The sequence below is a fragment of the Fundulus heteroclitus genome, chromosome 24, assembly GCF_011125445.2.
Source record: "Fundulus heteroclitus isolate FHET01 chromosome 24, MU-UCD_Fhet_4.1, whole genome shotgun sequence".
NCBI lineage: Eukaryota > Metazoa > Chordata > Actinopteri > Cyprinodontiformes > Fundulidae > Fundulus > Fundulus heteroclitus.
Window position 1 is genome coordinate 26,481,067 of NC_046384.1, and position 10,484 is coordinate 26,491,550.

The 10,484-nt window shown below is 39.1% G+C and overlaps 1 long non-coding RNA gene across 1 annotated transcript; it reads right to left on the reverse strand.

The window, feature by feature from the left end:
* Positions 1-8,806: 8,806 nt before the first annotated feature.
* Positions 8,807-10,250, reverse strand: LOC118557930. The gene is made up of 6 exons (XR_004928128.1): positions 9,972-10,250; positions 9,820-9,870; positions 9,704-9,748; positions 9,552-9,616; positions 9,334-9,475; positions 8,807-9,175 (listed from the first exon to the last, which is right to left on the reverse strand). It is a non-coding gene; the product is annotated as an uncharacterized LOC118557930 (long non-coding RNA).
* Between the last annotated feature and the right edge of the window lie 234 nt (positions 10,251-10,484).

Genomic DNA, 10,484 nt, shown 5'->3' on the forward strand with positions numbered 1-10,484 from the left:
GATTAATAGTGAGGGTGAAGGGCCCTATGCAATCAGAAGCCTCCTAGGATGGGTTGTAAATGCTTCACCAGAAGGTTACAAGGATCTTGAAAATGGCTACCCTTCAGTTTATGTCAACAGAACTACAGTTGATAAAATAGAAGAGCTTCTGACCAGCCAATACAACTATGACTTTATTGAGAAGTCCTTTACAGAACAAGAGGAAATGTCAAGAGAGGAACAAAAATTCCTGGATATAATGGATCGCTCTGCCCAGCTAGAGAATGGACATTACAAACTGAAACTACCTTTCAAAAGTGAAGAACTCTTTATGCCAAACAACATTTCTGTTGCTCTGCAGCGCATACTTGGTTTGAAAAGGAAATTCAAAAAGAACATTGCAGAGCAGGAATTACATGGCAAGAAGTTACGCGAGGAGCACAAGCTCATGAAGAGAAAACCAGCCTTTCCGCCAGGACTGTTTGACAAAAAGGATCTTTATGCTAAAAGAAGGTGGAAACAAATCCAATACTTTTCAGATCTCTTTTGGAAACGTTGGATTCGAGAATATCTACCGTTGTTACAAGAACGACAAAAATGGATAAAGAAACAAAGGTGCTTCACCCCTGGAGATGTGGTGGTAGTAATGGACTCCACAACACCTCGAGGGTCTTGGATATTAGGAAAGGTTATTAAAACTTTTCCAGATAAAAAGGGTCTGGTGCGAGTGGTTCATCTTCAAACAAAAAACAACATCATTGAAAGACCTGTAACAAAAATTTGTCTGTTATGTGAAGCTACAAACTGATAAACTGGTATGTGTAAACCTGATTTGCCTCTTATGTATACTTATATGGAGACATATGTTTATTTCTGGCTCCTTGTAATTTAAGTTTGATAATTGCTATGTCTTTTGCCACACGCAATTAGGGGCTGGCGTGTAGGAGCCATTTTTCCTTTCCTGTGTTTATCGCCAGCAGGGGGCGTATTTCATTTTGAGTTCTGAGTGTCTGATGGGGGATGGGGTTATTTAAGGTCAACCATGATTGTGTTCAGGTGTTGTTAATGGGAAGAGGTAACAGTTTTCTATTGTGCTTGGTTTGGATTGAAGTGGAATGTTGGTGGATCTAAATGGAAACAATAAGAAAATGGACATTGTTCTGATAATAAATGACTTTCTAATAAGTCAAACTGAAGATCGGCCTGGCGAATCTTAATCGAGCGCACGTAAAACCAACGCCTTTCAGAAACAACCACCAGTAGCCTAAAATAGAGGATTTTAGCTGCTACAAATAGTATACTTGAAGAATGCTTAAGAGATTTGCAAAGAATTTCGGATTTACTTGCTGCCGAGACACACACAATGCACTGAAAACCGGCTAGCTGAAAGCGCTACTATCGACTCATGTCCAAGCTGGAAATAAGGAATATTCCTCAGGCCAGGCCAGTTCAGTTAATAACCAGATGTAGTTTTTATACTGTGGTAAAGCTATCTGCCTCTTCGGAAATTATGGTAAAGCCAGCTAGCTCTTGATTTTGACATGCTAGATGGCACAAGGCATTACAGCACCCTCCTTTAGCTCCTCTGAAAACAAAAGCGCACGCCTCCGGTTCCTGTGTGATGATGTATGGCAAGCCGTTTCGTAATTCAAGATATCAGTAACGTCATTTTGACTAGTCAGAATGTCAATTTAAGATATCTTAAATGGAAAAATTGAATAATTCAAGATATCTCTAATTCATTTAGAGATATCTTAAAAGGAATTTTGACAAGTCAAAATTACAATTCAAGATATCTTAAATTTAGTTTTTACTAGTCAAAACTGCATTTCGCCTATCCAAAAATACATTTAAGATACCTTGAATTATGGTGGCATTTGAGATATCTTTAATTAGAATTATGACTAGTCAAAACTAAATTTAAGATATCTTGAATTGTAATTTTGACTAGTCGTAATTTAATTGTAGATATCTGAAATGGGTATTTCAGATAGTCAGTAATTCATTCGAGATATCTTGAATTGACGTCTCCATACAACTCAATGGAAAATCTGATGTCATTTCGACTAGTCAGAATGTAATTAGAGATATCTGGAATAGGTATTTTGACTAGTCAAAATACAATTAGAGATATCTTAAATTGTTAAAACGTCTAGTCATAAAACCATTTGAGATATCTCGAATGTAAGGGCGGTAAAACCGAATTTATGTTAAAACGGCTTGCCATAGTGCACTGCCACTATGGACATTATATACGTCACAGACATCATATACGTAGACGCGTCATAGGGCGCAGGTTCGCGCGTCAATGTCACCGCCATATTGTATGTGGCAGAAAAAAAGTTGAGTTCTGTTATTGTGACTGTATTCTGGCTGATTTCACTACTTGTATCTACCTTCTACATATATATAGAAGGCAGATACAAGATATATATATATATATATATATATATATATATATATATATATAATATCTTATATATATATATATATATATATATATCTATATATATATAATATATATATAATATATATATATATGTATATGTATATGTATGTGTATATATATGTATGTGTATATATATATGTATATATATATATATATATATATATATATATATATATATATATATATGTATATATATATGTATATGTATATGTATGTGTATATATATATGTATGTGTATATATATATATATATGTATGTGTATATATATATATATGTATGTGTATATATATATATATGTATGTGTATATATATATATATATATATATATATGTATGTGTATATATATATATATATATATGTATGTGTATATATGTATATATATGTGTATATATGTATATATATGTGTGTATATATGTATATATATGTGTATATATGTATATATATGTATATATATATATGTGTGTATATATGTGTATATATATATATGTGTGTATATATGTGTGTGTGTGTGTTATGAATATAAGGATCAATTTGTTAAATCTAAACATTGTGGTCTTCATTATTTCATAAAACCGTGTCACATGTGAGCCTTTAGGAACAGACTTTTTGGGTGAGTATTAAAGAGGTAAAATTAATAATATGAGAAAAAAAAGTCCTAGGTCAATAAAGTAAAAATAAACAAACAAACACAAAAGTGATAATGTTATGATAAAAACGTCATATTATGAGAATTAAGGGGGAATATTTCCAGAATAATCACAGTTTGCAGGATTATTTCACTCCTGGAGTAATAGGGCCAGGTTAGATTATTTTAAATACTTTTATTCTTTAGGAGAGTAAATTCAGGAGAATGAAGCTAAAGGGATACGAAAATAAACTTGTAATATTTCAAAAAAATACTACGAATACAAAGTATATTCAGAGATTAAAGTCCCTCTGATACTGTTTAAGTGACTGAGTAAATGCAGATTTGCCACATTTAAGATGGCGGACGCTCTGACGCATCGCAGCATAGGCAGAACCCGCCCAATGACGCGTCTACTCTTATATCATAGATATCCATAATAAAGGCTTTATTATGGATATCTATGCTCTTATATTATGTCTATGATAAGAGTATGTCTGTGACCCGATCCGTACCATCCGCTCATTTGCGCATGCGCGAACAGAATAACTTCCGGGTTGCCAAAAAATAATGTAATTGCGGTACTGAAAAAACTTTATTTATATCCTTAAATCATTAAAGAATACTGAACTACATCGTAAAGACAATTTTGAAGACTTTTCTGGAAGAAATGGATGCTTTTTAAATTCTCTCCATTGTATTGCTTGACGTCATCATCAGACATGCTAAGAGCAGTCCGGGAATATATTATTGCATAACGTTTATCTGTATTGTCTGAATGCACTCTAATATATTTTTTATTTGAGGAAAAAATGATATTTTATTACTTAATAAGATTAATTTTGTATCTATCTATCTATAGATAGATAGATAGATAGATATACTCCATATTGTAATGTTTTACATTACATAAAGTTGTATAATTAATTGGAACACAATTAATCTTGCATAAAATAGTTTTATTAGAACGTTAGTCATCAGTTGACATTTTAGCGCCCTCTGATGTACACATCAAAAAGAAGAGAAGACCTCGTCATTAGTGCCAACATTGTTTATTTTTTACAAAAAACAAACAGGGAATAGAACAAAGAACACATAACAAAGCCAGAGCTTACATTATTACAAAATGGTAGTTAGAAAAGTTGAGCAGGGAAAAACATAACTGAGAGAGAGAGAGAGAAAGAAAACCTTTAAAACTTCAGGGGCATAGGAAGGTTTTAAAATGTGGGGGGGCAAATAAGATAAATAAGGTATTATAGTGAAATACACCATTAAGACAAAGAAGACCTAGGAAAGGTGAAATGCACCCCTATTTAACATGTTTAATGAGCATGCTTATTAAAGAAGCAATCAGTACATCTACATCTATGTCAGCACTGTAGGCTTAAGAGTTATTTTTTCGAGGCGCATCATTATCTTCTCAACATTTAGGAGGTATTTACCAAACAAAGAACTACCCCAAGAGGCATAGGCAACCACAGGTGATTAAACTTAAGGTTGTGCATAAAATGTAATTGAGTTACTCAATTTTGGATGATAAGGTAAAACAACAGATATTGACAGATTAAATTTGGTATTATCTCAAAGACAAAGAACAATGTTTAAATATACAATTATTACATACTGTTCAATAAATGATAAGCTTTTTTAATTAAGAGTAATTTTCATTTGAAGGTCCTTTTAGGGGGCCGCCATCTTGGTGAAGAACAGTACTGCCCCTCCCAGTTTGTGACGTCACTGTGCGGTATCGGCTGTAGAGCAAGTCCCAATGCCCTATCTGTCCCCTTGTAAATAAATATCCGTTTTCATGCCAAAATATTTTTTTAACCTCTTAAACAAAGATAGATGTGGTATTAAGCATTTAGAGTTAAATTAATACTAATTTTACATTTTAGAGACATAAAAAGACAACAAATAAGCATTAAAGTACGTATTATGGTTTGGGTTCTGCAATGTTATAAGATAAGTATAAAACTCATCTTTAGAACCAATCTCTGCTCAAAATGGTGATCTGCACCGCCTAATCTACTTTCAGCAGTTATCATCAGTTATTGCAACCATAAACTGCAGAAAATACGGCCAGATCGGCTCTTTCTGAGTTTTCTCTCTGCTCCTGTCACGATGAGCTGCAGTGCGTTAAGAGGCGGAGGGATATTTCGGCATCACTTAGTTTAGACCCCAAACAATCAACTTTACTTTCAGTAACAAGCCTAAAAAAAAACTGCAACCCGCAACTCACAAAATTTACAAGCGACTTTAGAAAAAAACAAGACCAAAGTCGTGTAAAATAAGTGGGCTTCACAACAGTGAGCACTCTTTCCAAGTTCGTTGTATCCCTCCGCCGCTCTGATCGGGTAAACAAATGTTACGGCAAATTCTACATCATAAAAAAAGAAAAATCTACCAAAAATCCTAACTCTCATGTCATCTTGAAGACATCGTTCTTCCAAATGTTGGTTACAGACAACGTGTTTTCTCTTTGGTCAGAAGCACGATGGCAAAGCCTTCCTCCTTACAGACAGTCCCTGACCGGACTGTCTGGGCTCGAGTCACCCTGGAAGCAGGATCTCGAGGCAAGGTTGGGGCAATGGACAAACGAGATGACCGCAGTCCCCAGCCAGAAGCTTCCCAAGTATTCACAGGCCGACTGTCACGAGTGTGGAGCCCCGCGAGCTGCTGCCTGGTGCGAGAAGCCTGGGCAGTGCGTTCTAGAGCCTCAACCGCAGCCGAGAAGAAAAGTTTCCCTGGAACCACCGGCAAGGCGCGCAGTGTCCGTCTGCAGGGTTCAATGAGTGGTGACTGAGCCAGCCTCACCTGACGCCGAGCATGGACCAGGGTGGACAATGTACGACCCAGCTCCCTTGACATCAAGGCAAAAGCCTGGAGAGACGCATCCAGCATGCCTTGAGTCAACTGGTCAAGCGATCGTGCCTCCAGGGAAGATGCAAGACCTAGCAATAAATGGGAGAGGAAGTTTCCAAAATGCCCCATCCTAGCACCCGAATCGTAGGCTCAGCAGAGCAGATCGTCAGTGATGCGACACTGTGGCCGTGGACAGCGGGCGCTAGCTCGTAGGGCCTCCTCTACGAGCTAGCACTCGCTGTCCACGGAGGAACAATGAGGGAGGCAATGCCAGGTTCCACCGCTGGCATCTGCACTAACCCAAACTTTGGGGCCTCCTGCATCGCGGCAAGGGCTCTACTATTCGGTTGTCGGGTGAGAAAGAGCCCGAGTATCAGACCAGCAGGTGTGGAGTTCCCTGATGTACTCCTCTGAAGGCGGTACAGCAAAGGAGGCCGTCCCAGTCTCACGGCACCTGAAAAAGGCGCTAGAGGTGGGAGGTGGACCTGTGGAGAATCCACCCACAACTGTGCCAGGACAGCTCTAATAGCAGTTGCCACTGACTCCCCCATGCCCTCCAGAGAGATGTTGGATTCAACATCCGACACCTGTGGGCTATGTACCTGGGGTTCCCCCCGAAAAAGGGTGTCAAAAGCCGCCACCGAGAGGGCGTCCTCATTGAGGACTGAAGCTTCATTGGTAGCTGGAGACAAGACCAACCCCTGAACAGGGGGAGGTCGCAAAGACTGGAGCAGACTGGGCTAACTCCGAGGAAAATTGATCTACCTTAGAAGACAGCCCACCTCCCGAATGGCGGGACTTCTTCCCAGCTGTTAGCGGAGCGTCTGTGGCAGGGCGTTTAGAGCATAACCCCTGGCCAGGGGGCAGCTGTTTCTGTTGATGAGAGCCCATCCAGCGAACAGGCTGTTCAACTGAGGACAGCTGGGCCAGCCGCGCTGCATGAGGCAGAACGCTGCAATTGGAGCAGGCAGCCTCGGTAAGTGCCTCCTTGAGGTGGTCAAAGGGGCTAAGCAAGTGGAACAACAGAGACGTTCCATCTCTCAGTGATGGAGCCCGTACTCAGGAGCAACGTCACCCACCTGACAGGGCAGAAATCGCCACTAGTGAGATAAATGTAAACGGAAACCAGGTGTTTCAATTATGTTGAACTAAAAAAAAGAACAGCACAGGCAGAAAACACCACTGTGGAGGTAATGTAAACAGCCACCAGCTTGTTTCAATTAGGTTTAACAAAAGGACTCAGCACCGGCAGAAAACGCCACTGGCGAGGTAATTGTAAACAGTAACCAACTTGTTTCAATCAAGTTAAACCAAAGAACTCAGCACGGGCAGAAAACGCCACCGGCGAGGTAAATATCAACAGCTCATTTCAAGTATGTGTATCCAAAAAACTCAGAGCGGGCAGAAAACTCCACCGATAAGTAAACAAAACGAGCAGTCATCACCAGCTGCTAACTTAAGCAACACCAGCGGGGCAAGATGCTACCCACAGGGTTCCGAAAATGAAAGAAAACAGACTCACCGAACACCAGATGAGTTCCGTAGGCACAACAATTGTCGCTCGCGCAGCCCCTGGAGGGCGAGCACGCCCGCAGCTTCGACCACAAAAGATCACGGGGCTACTGACAGCAAGCTGACGGAGAAAGCGGTAATACAACAAAACTCACGTGTCTGTAGAAAGAACAGCTCACAACAAACCTGCATGCGAGAAGATGAGAAGGGACTGAACTACCGGTGTCACGTGCCTATATAGGCTTCCGCTGATCACCGATAGGTCACAGGTGACTTTGTTGATACTAATTCTCGACCTGCGCAAGCGCAAGAGTGATCATTCAGTGGTTGAAGCACCGCCTCTGCCGGTCAGTAGGGATAAAATAGAACTAATGTTTTTTCCACTTTTACCTGATGTATTGTTACATCCAACTGCCATGCACGTGAGCATTGTTGCTTCAACAATAGCTCTTGCGAATTTCAATGGTGAAGTCTTCTGGAAATCCAAAATAATTGTTGTTGATCGCAGCTGTGTCCGACAGCTCCTACAGCTGCTAATGCGCGGCGAACTGCCGTCGGCTCTCCACTTACCCACGCCACAGGATGTGATGTCAGGCGACCATTACTGCCCATATTTGGGCAGTAATGGCCGCCCCCATACACAGTGATCCAGACGACAATTTATTGTTTTTTTCTTATTGATTAACACTAAATTCATTAAATAACCACAAACGTATTAGTTTTAGGTATAGCTAATGATCCCCTGATTTTTCCTTGTTGACCGGACTTCCCCTTTAAAGTTACTAATGGTGATTTCAGAGTAAAATGGTTTTGACATAACAAGTGTGCAATTATTGATAATAAAAATTATATAACTTACTACGCTGGGAATCGGTGGGTTCTTGTAAAAATTCATGTTATCCTAGGTCTTGGTTTAAATCTTGTCTTCTTTGTCTTAATGGCTTTAAAGGAAGTGACTATAGCACATGAGTCAAGAGGTCATTAAGTGGACAGACTCATAAAAGTTGGATACCGAGAAGATGCCCACACATGTTACTTATTAACTAGGTCCCAGTAAACAGTACATAGTCATACAAGATGTAAACAATTTACACATACTAAGAGTACTGAAGCTTAACCCATATTAAACAAAATAATAATGATGAATTTGAACATTAAAAAGATAATGAAATAACCAGTAGACTTCAAGTAATTAAAAATTGAATTAGGAGAAAACAAATTAATTAATAATAAGAATTGAATTCAATGACAGTAACACTATCAATTAATTAGGTAGCCAAATACTTCTTGTTGATATTGATAGCTTTCTTATTGTTGTATTTATCAAAATAATGGAAAAAGTTAAAATAAAATTTTATTTCAAAAGTGTGTGTGGGGGGGCAAAACATACCTTTTGGCCCCTCTGTCCCAAAAGTGAGGGGGCACTTGCCCCCCCTATTCCTACGCCACTGAACTTATTAAGAACTGACTGTACAAACATTCTAAGAACTATGCTCGCAAAACATGGTATTGACCTTCAGCCCCTTTACATCAATACAGTTGATATAAAACATTTCCATGTCTTCCTGATACTGGAAGGAAATTAAGAAGGGATCCTTTGCAGAACTGTATCCTTCAAGGGCCATTTTCTGCCTGGGCTTGCTCATCTGTAAGACTTCAGGTTCTTCTATTTCCCCACGGAATAAGGCTTTGTGCTGTTGTATCCATTCCCATGCTTTATGCAAGTCCCTCAGGATCTGCGTCTGTCCCTAAAGTAAGAAAAAAAGTAAATAAAAAAAACAAACATACTATATATATACATGTGACTCAATTCTATAGTTTCAAAAGAGGTGATCAGGAAAAAGCAGAACCAGCAGCTTGGTGCTTTTCACCCTTGCTACACCAGCACTAAGCATTAAACACACACCTTCGCATTGCCCTCTCCACCATCACCATTTCTGGGGGGAGTCTCTGTAATGGTGGATTTTGGAACCCTGAAGACCGGTTCCAGGATTCCTTCAAGAAGATGGGAGGATTCTTCTGTCCAGTGAGCAAATCGATGTCCATGCCTTTGAATGGAACAGGATCATTAGCACATAGGAAATTAAAATACAGAGGACATTGAAGTTTCCTGTGTGAAGGTACCCTTCAATGGAAAACCTCTCCATTATTTGGAGGCACCACCAACGGCGAATGGTTGGCATCTCCCACTTGAAAAAATAGGTAAAAACAAGTATAATAAAAATTGCAAGTGATGAATTTCAATGTAATCAACCTCCCAAAAACAAAAAACATACCTGGGAAAAGGTAAATGGGGTTGATGTGCTGATGCAGAGGGCATACTGTAAAACATCAAATAATTGTAACACACAGTTTGAGCCATAAGTAAAAGCTTTGAGTAACCAGTGAATACCATTAACATGAAGATCCCACAGTCATGTCCGTTGGACTGAAGAGGAAAATGCTAAGAAAAGAGAAGCAAAAGACACATGTAAAATTAGAGAAAAGTACGATATATGGGTGATAAATATGTTTTATTGCAATAATTGACAATTAAAAACATACTTCAAGGTCTCCCCCTGTCTTTTCAGACCAAGGCCCTGGATCGATAAAGGCTGCAATGCGTCTGCATACATTTGAATTATAAATTCAGATTAAGGTGACACACTGAAATATAGTAGCAAGTAGCCTGAGAACGAGGCTTTTATGAACACCTAGCCTGAGAACGAGGCTTTTATAAACACCTAGCCTGAGAACGAGGCTTTTATGAACATATATCCAAAGAAACAGAACTGGCAATAGGCCACAACCAGTGAATCAATATAGCTTGAACCTAAATAGGCCTCGTCACCAAAACCATCTGGTCGAAGGGAGTCAAGAAACACTATCTCTCTCTGTTTTACCAGTAGAACCTGCAATTGATATTCTTTTTATTATCACATCATTAAACAGCAATACATATCCATCCTTCACTGAGATTATTTCAAATACAAAAATGTCATTACACAGAGGAGGTAGTGATCAGCAGCGTCTTGTTATTGGCTCCATGCTGGGAAAACTACAAGGTCTTTCGTTTTC